Source organism: Castanea sativa, chromosome 10 (genome assembly GCF_040712315.1).
Source record: "Castanea sativa cultivar Marrone di Chiusa Pesio chromosome 10, ASM4071231v1".
NCBI classification, from domain to species: domain Eukaryota; kingdom Viridiplantae; phylum Streptophyta; class Magnoliopsida; order Fagales; family Fagaceae; genus Castanea; species Castanea sativa.
This window is the reverse complement of record NC_134022.1, coordinates 16,962,526-16,970,729: the sequence shown is the minus strand read 5'-3', so window position 1 is coordinate 16,970,729 and position 8,204 is coordinate 16,962,526. Positions and strand designations below refer to the sequence as shown.

The 8,204-nt window shown below is 34.3% G+C and overlaps 1 pseudogene; it reads right to left on the bottom strand.

The window, feature by feature from the left end:
• Nucleotides 1–204: 204 nt before the first annotated feature.
• LOC142612120 (uncharacterized) lies at nt 205–7,929 on the bottom strand (annotated as a pseudogene).
• Nucleotides 7,930–8,204: the final 275 nt, after the last annotated feature.

The following is an 8,204-nucleotide window of genomic DNA, read 5'->3' as shown; positions in this document are numbered from 1 at the left end:
ATTTAGTTCTTTGGAAAAAGGACAGTAGTAGAGATCACAATATTTAAGAAGAATATGTATCAATAGTGGCTAAAGTGCTTCATGTATTACCAACGTTTCAATAGTTATAGATATGTAATGAATAGTTATTGGCAATATCAGTTTTATCACTCTTATCTTACTTTGTTATTTCACAGATGCTTGTAAACTATACATGTAATATAATGTAATTTATTGCTAAGCATTCAAATTGCCAATAATATTGGTTTAAAATCTAGAAGTTTCAACTTTGCACAAGGTACAATTGTTTTAAAGAAGGGAAAATGCTACATATCAAAGGCCTATCCCCTATTCTATAATAGAGACAATCTTAACAAAAGAAAAATGTAACATTGGCAGTATTAACAATGGCCTATCCCCTCTTCTCTTTTACAACAAGGGCAATCTTAACAAAAGAAAAATGTAACATTGGCGGCATTAACAAAGGCCTATCTCCTCTTCTCTTTTTACAACGTCCATAGCATTGGCAGCATCAAAATCACATACCTGTACATATTTCAAAAACCCAAGGTTATCTTTTGATAACTTAGTAAAGGCAAAAAAGAAAAAAAAAAACTTTCCATCATTTGTTAATCATTTACCAAGAAAATTCATGTAAGCATCATAATTATTTGTTCTGTCACCCAAAGGAACTTGTGCTTGATCAAACCCAACATCCATTCCCTAAAAGAAATTATAATGATTTGGTGTCATCTATGTCATTGCATAAAAGAAAATGCCACTTATTAATAGCTTAAAAAAGCTGAATGAACAAGTTCACCGTTAATGATTCAATGAAACTATTTTGGCATCTATTTCCCTAGAGACCTTCATATGTCACCCATGCCATTGAATTAAGTGCCTGATTTGTTTCCTATATCACAAATCACAAATAGTTCTCATTCAAACTTTCAGATTTTTAGCAGTAAAAAATTCTTTAAAATTGCTTACCTACAAACTCACGAGATTGCTCACCTTATGTGAAGAGCATTGCACATGTGAGATAGAGTTATTGTAATTTATGAGAGAAGAGCTATTGTTTTCCTGTATGGTAAGATATAAGGAGTTACTTTAACCAAGAATAAAAAAATAAACTGTTTGTCAATATTTTTTGCATCAAGAGCATACCTTGGATAATTGTTGTCTAACAGTATCTTTCGTTGAAGTTTTTTTCTTTCTCCTTGATTGTTGTTCAACCCAACTTTTACATCTTTTTCGACCCTTATGACCTTCTTTCTTTTTGAGGCCTTTAACCTTTTCAACTAAATTCTTTATAGGCTCTCCATGATCCATTTTTTCACTACCACCCAATGACATTTGATCTTTAGAATTATCAAGACTCACACTTGAAAATTTAATGGCAATATCTTCAATCTGCTTTTCTAATTCCTTTGTAACACTCTCTACCAAAGCATATGCTTCTTCGTTTTTAGCAGCTCATGAGGCTAATCTAACTAACCTGGGACATAATCTTCTATACCGTTGTGTAACTTTTAAGTTAACATCCCCATGGACATCCTTCCCAATACTATCTATGACATGCCCATTTTTTGCTTCTCTTGTCCATCTCTTCAAAATGCAAGCATCAAGAATTATTTTTATATCAAGTATGTCGAAAACCTTCAAAGCATGACAACACAAAATCCCAAATGTTTCAAACTTCCTACAACTGCATGAGATTGTCCTACTAATAGGACTACACAATGCTTTATATTCTCTGACTTTCTCAAGAAGCAAAACAGTATATTCATGCACTGGCTGGCTACAATTCTGATATTTTATTATTGTAGCTGATGCATAGTCATACTCATTTTGGAACACTTTAAATATTGTAGGGGTATACACGGTGGTGATGCTTGCTTCAATAAAGGGGAATTCTTCAAGCACACAGGAGGCAATTTTTCCCTAGCATTATACTCAGCCTCTAACTCTCTATCTTGCTTCTGCCCTACTACCATCTCAAAATGCTCAAAAAAATCATCCATATTCAAATTTGATTTCAAGTAATCTTTCAAATCCCCATTCAAACTTTCACTAAGCTGAGTACTTCGCATTCCCAATGTAGCGGCCCTCTTCATGTAACAGTTAGCCCATTTTTCCTTTAATTTGTATATACCATTTAACCAACTAAGATCCTTAATTGTATAGTTCTGAATCATTTTATTCCAAGCTTCTTCAAATTCACTCTCATTCTCATACTTATCCGTGCAATCTTTAAAGTCTCGGGGAACAATGAGCCATCCTTCATCAAATTTCCCAATTTCTTGATTCCATTTTGCATTATGTGCCAAGTACATAACCCATGCCACGTCTCTAGCATCACCTCAGCTAATGCCTTTGCAATGGCAAAATCTTGATTAGTAAAAATAGCAAAATCTCAAAATTATCATTTGGGTGAAAATAAAGGGTAATAAGAACTTATCAAAAAAAAGGGTAATAAGACATATTAACTAGGCATTGGCCTTTTAATTATAAACATAGTGGGGGCAAACACAAAGTAAAGACTAAGAATTTTAATTATAAAAACCTTCCAGGCAAAGGATACAACCCAATTCCCCAAGTTCATCATACAAATTTCAATGAATCCACATGAAGAACTAGCCAATTCAAAAGTTCTAGATTTAATAAAAAGTCATGAAAAACATGTTTTTGTATAGATTGAGAAGACTGAACCCGGGTCTAAGGTTGAAATGCAATTTTCAAGTCACCACACTGACAAAAATTGCAGAATAGTTCCCTCTAAATCTTTCACAACATTTTTATTTAGTGCAATTTTCAGCATGGCTAACATATTGCTTTGACAGTTCACCAATTACTGTGTGGATCACACGGCATGGTCACACGATGGAACCCAAAAAAAAAGAAAAAACACAGTACAAATCTATTTCTTATCTTGAACATTTATCAAACACCTTGCAGGCAGAGGATATAGCTCCAAAAAACACAGCCTTTCTTGAGCAATCATTAAACAGTTTTGTAGTAGTGAAATTGCAAAACAACAAAAATCTAATATCAACCATAGTCAGAAATGAAAAAAAAAAACTAAAAGAAAGATAGCTAATATTGGTAGACAATAGACCGAGAAACGAAGAAACGAAAGATAGCTAAAGAAACGGAAAAAAAAAAAAAAAAAAAAAAAAACTAATAGTCAGTAGACAATAGACAGAGAACAAAGGCTAGAGAGAGAGTAAGATAGCTAATATACCTGGCCTCCATTGGGCTTTCAATGGTCATCCATGGACAATTTGAATGGATTGAGCTGGGTGGATCCATCATTTGTGATTAAAAGTATTGAAAATTTCAAGGATGTGGGAGAGTTGTAAATGAAAGTCCAGTTTTCTTCTTGCCCAGGAGTGTCTTTTGGATTCAGATGGGAAAAATTGGCGGGAGTAATTTGTGGGTTGATGAATTTCCCAAGTTTGAGATTTGTTCCGTCAAAAAATAAAAAAAATGGTTAGATCCTTTTGCTAACGTTAAAGATCACGGCTGCTTCCTAAGTTTCTCCCTTTTCTTTTTTCTTTTTTTTAAGTGTAAGTTAGTGAATTGATGATGTGGCAACATCTTAAACCATTAATTTTAAATGAGGGGTGAGGATTTAAAGAAATTTACTTGGTAGAGTATCCTAGGAACTCTACAAAATCTGATTCCAAAATAAAACCAAAAGCTAGCAATTTATGGTACTAAATTATCACATTAAAGATAGGAAAACTTTCCTAACTAAAAACATTGACAGCAACTTTTCAGATTTTAATTTATATTTGAATTTCAAATTTAGCAAATAAACCAATTTGCCATAAAGGGAATTATTTCCTTAAATCACTTAAATGAGCATTAAAATAAAATATGATATTTTTGTAAAAATATCCAACAATCTTCCACTTATTTTTATAGAAATAAATAGGTAAATATGTATATATAAGAAAATTTTTCTGAGTTAAGTAGAATATTATGTATAATGAGAGTGCCAATGGCTTGAACCCTCATTTAGTGTTTCAGCAACATTGTTCCAAAGTTAATAGTGAGCTAAATCTTGAATTATAACTATTTGTGTGGAAACAAAACATTACATCACACACATAATATTCAAGTACTCTACTATGAGCTTCTAAGCTAGCACATTATGGCCTTATGCTTAATCCCAGCATTCATGAGCTATTTAGAGAACTAGCCATATTCTCAAAGGAAGTGGCCTCACTTCCATGCTCACTTAGGTGTGTCTATCAAGGATGTTCCTATAACTCTTAAAATCCCACTCATAAGAGCTATAGTCCACATTATGAGTTTTTAATAAATAAATAAATAACTCATCCTATAAAACGTTACAAGATACATGCACACACGCCATAGGGAGGGACATGAGTGCTAGTACTAATACATATATTTAGTGCATGTTAATCAAACTATTCTATGATTATTTTTTCCCTTTGAACCTAGTTCTTGGGATCTTCAATTCCTAAGTAGGGTATCCTCATAGGTAATTTATTCTTCTTTGGGCTTAAGTCTCATCCCCCCTCGATGCTATCCAGATCTTTTCTCTAGCTAGAGCTTTAGTTAATGGATCCACAATATTATCATTTGTACTAATGCAATCAACATTTATGGTATCATTGTTTATGTATGATCTCACAGTACTATGTTTTCTTCTAATAGATCCGGATTAACCATTATAGTATTTATTACGCACTTTACCAATAGTAGCAATACTATCACAATGAATTAAGACAGGTGGAATAGGTTTCTCCCACATGGAAATTTCAGATAATAAATCACGTAACCAACCCACTTCTTCACTAGCTGAAGATAAGGCAATTAATTCTGCCCCCATGGTGGATTTAGCAATAATCTGTTGTTTTTTAGATTTCCAACATATTGCTCCACCACCTAAAGTAAATACATAGCTAGTGGTGGACAAAGAATCACCTGATAAGGTGTTCCAACTAGCATCACTATATCCTTCAAGAACAGCAAGATATCTTTGATATAGCAAACCACGGTGCGCAGTTCTTTTTAAATATCTCATTAATTGAGTCATGGCATTCCAATGCTCAAAATTAAGTTTGCTAGTAAATCTTGCTAGAACTCCTACGGCATAAGCAATATCAAGTCTAGTACAATCAGTAGCATATCTAAGACCACCAATATTACTAGCATATTCTTTTTTATTGTAAACATCATTTTCATCTTTAGTAGGAAATAGATGCACATTAGAATCAAAAGGAATGCTTGTAGGTTTACAACCAAAGTAATAATATTTTTTCTATATAATGAGATTGACCTACAAATATGCCATTTGAAGTTCTAGAAATTTTCATGCCAAGAATCACATTAGCTTCTCGTAAATCCTTTGTGTTAAAGTAATTTTTAATAAGCATTTTGGCAGCATTTATAATATCCATATTAGAACAAAAAATTAGAAGATCATTAACATATAAACAGATTATAACATGAGCATCATCAAAAGTTTTATAATATATATGCTTGTCACTTTCATTTATTTTAAAACAATTAGAAAGCAAACATTGATCAAATTTCTCATGCCATTGTCTAGGTGCTTGTTTTAAACCATATAAGGATTTTAATAATTTACATACCTTGTGTTCATTACTTGGCATTGTAAAACCTTCTGGTTGTACCATGTAGATTTCTTCTTCTAAATCTCCATTTAAAAATGTCGTCTTTACATCCATTTGATGTATCATCAAATTATGAATAGCTTCTATAACAATCAATAATCTAATAGATGTAACTTTAGTGACAAGAGAAAAAGTATCAAAAAAATCAATATCTTCTTTTTGTTTAAAACCTTTAGCTACAAGCCTTGCTTTGAATTTTTCAATAGATCCATCAAGTTTTAATTTTTTCCTAAGTACCCATTTACTTTTAATTGTTTTACAACCTTGGGGTAAATCTACAAGTTTCCAAGTATTATTAGAGATAATAGAACCATCTCATCATTAATGGCTTCTTTCAAAAAACCTAAACAGGAGAAGATAAAGCTTCTTCTAAAGAAGTAGGTTCACCTTGTAAATTATACACGTAATATTCATGACCAAAAACTTTTTCAATTCTAGGTCTTTTGCTCCTCCTAGGTTCAATCTCATATTCATTAACATCTTTTGATTTAGATGTTGAACATTCAAATTTCTCTTGTTGTTCAAAACCGCCACTATTTTTATATTTAAATGGAAATTTATTTTCATGAAAAATTGCATCTCTAGATCCAATTATTGTATTATTATCAATATCAAAAAATCTATGAGTTGTGCTATATAAAGAATAAACCAAAAATACATATGTAAAAGCCTTTACTCCAAGTTTAGGTCTTTTAAGGTCAGGCAGCCTCACATATGCTAAGCAACCCCAAAATTTGAAAAAATTCAAATTTGGTTTATATTGTTTCCATAATTCAAAATGAGTTAAAAAGTTTTTATTTTTTATTTTTATGAGGTACTCTATTTAAAACAAAATTTGCAGTTAAAACATCTTCACTCCAAAAATATTTAGGAGCCCCAGAACTAACAAGCATAGCATTGGTAAAATTTATGAGAGTCTTATTCTCTATTAGAAGATGGAGAATAAGGGGCAGTAGTCTCATGAATAACACCAAGAGATTGAATATAATTATTAAGACCAAGTGTATCATATTCATTTCCTCAACAAACGGACCAATCATAGAATCCGCACATGTGTAATCCATGCCTAAGTTCCTATATGCTGTCCACGAAAACCCAACCCCCTTATCAAAGAAATCAACAGCGGGATGGTCAATCGGTTTCAAGCCAACCCAACGGAAAATCAGAGTCAAACCTGCCACAGAAACCAGTGATGACCCTTGGACAAGAACGGTACTTCTCCTTAGCAAAACGGACAGGCCTACACTTCGCCAAATGCTTGGCACAACACTCATACAACAAGTGCTGCAGAATAGTATTATGAACAGAGGTAGTGACTATATGGTAGGAACCTGCCTGATTCTCATTGCTTCATAGAATATCTAACTGGACATACAAATGTCCCAAGAACATAGGAGCCAATGGCAGACTTATTTCGGCAGATATCTTAATAGCTAATCGAAAATATAAAGGCTTCACAGCATAGTGGGGATGAGAGCTAAAGACAAACTTACAAAGCCAGAACGTGATGAAGGCCGCACGACAAGTAGCAACAGAGAGCTTGGAAGGGGAACCAATCCAAAATGACAACTTTGAATTGCCACTCATTCTTTTCTTCAACTCGGCCTCCACGACCTCTTCTTCCGGAGAAAGCTCTAAAGCACCAGGATCAACATCACCAAGGACTAGCAAAAGTAATTGGTTCGCCACATCTTCCAAAGTCACGGTGATCTCACCTTAGGAAAGAAAGAAAGTGTGAGTAGCGGTGTACCACTGACGGACCAAATGGCGGAGATTGAACAAATCTCTGAATTTAGATAAATAGTGGGATGAAACAATAGCCTTCAATACACCGGCTTGCTATAGCAACCCCATGAAGCCCGTGTCGAACAACTCCCTATCCACCCACTCCTTCCAACCCAAAGCGGTGCCTAATCCAAATTCAAAGTGAATGGGCACGGGGAGTGAAGTGCCTTGGCAAATGGCGAGGTTAGGAATCGAGGAAGCCAACGGAGCCCAACAAAACATCTGAATTGCGACGGCAAAGGGCAAGCCACACACAGCTCAGTAGTGGTAGCGTGTAATCACCAGGAACTTTAGAGAAATGGTCATGAACATCGTACTAGGGATTTATAAGAGGAGCGCACTCACTATTGGGATCATGTTGCTCCTCTTCCTCATCGGAAGGGTCTGATTCAGAGTAGGCGGCCTCTTCGTTTGTCTCGCGCACGGCAGGATCATCGAAGATGACCTCTTTGCCCTTACGGCGGGAAGAAACTTGGCTTTTCGCCGGCGTCATAAAGTATTGGCTAATCGGAGTAGATGGTTGGTGGTGTTTGGAAAGGAAGACAAGGAGAAGAAAAGGGAAAGGGGAGAATATTTGTGTTTGAAATGTGAAATGACTCTTTCTTAAGCACCAACGCCATTGAGATTGGCACGAAGAGATGCGATGGGTCAATCATCGGATGAGGGAAGGAATTAATGAAGCGGAGGCTGTGTTTCAAAATAACTGCTAAACTGGTAAATTTGAAGAGACAACACTGTTCATGAAAATTTTTAAAAAAAAAAGTATAT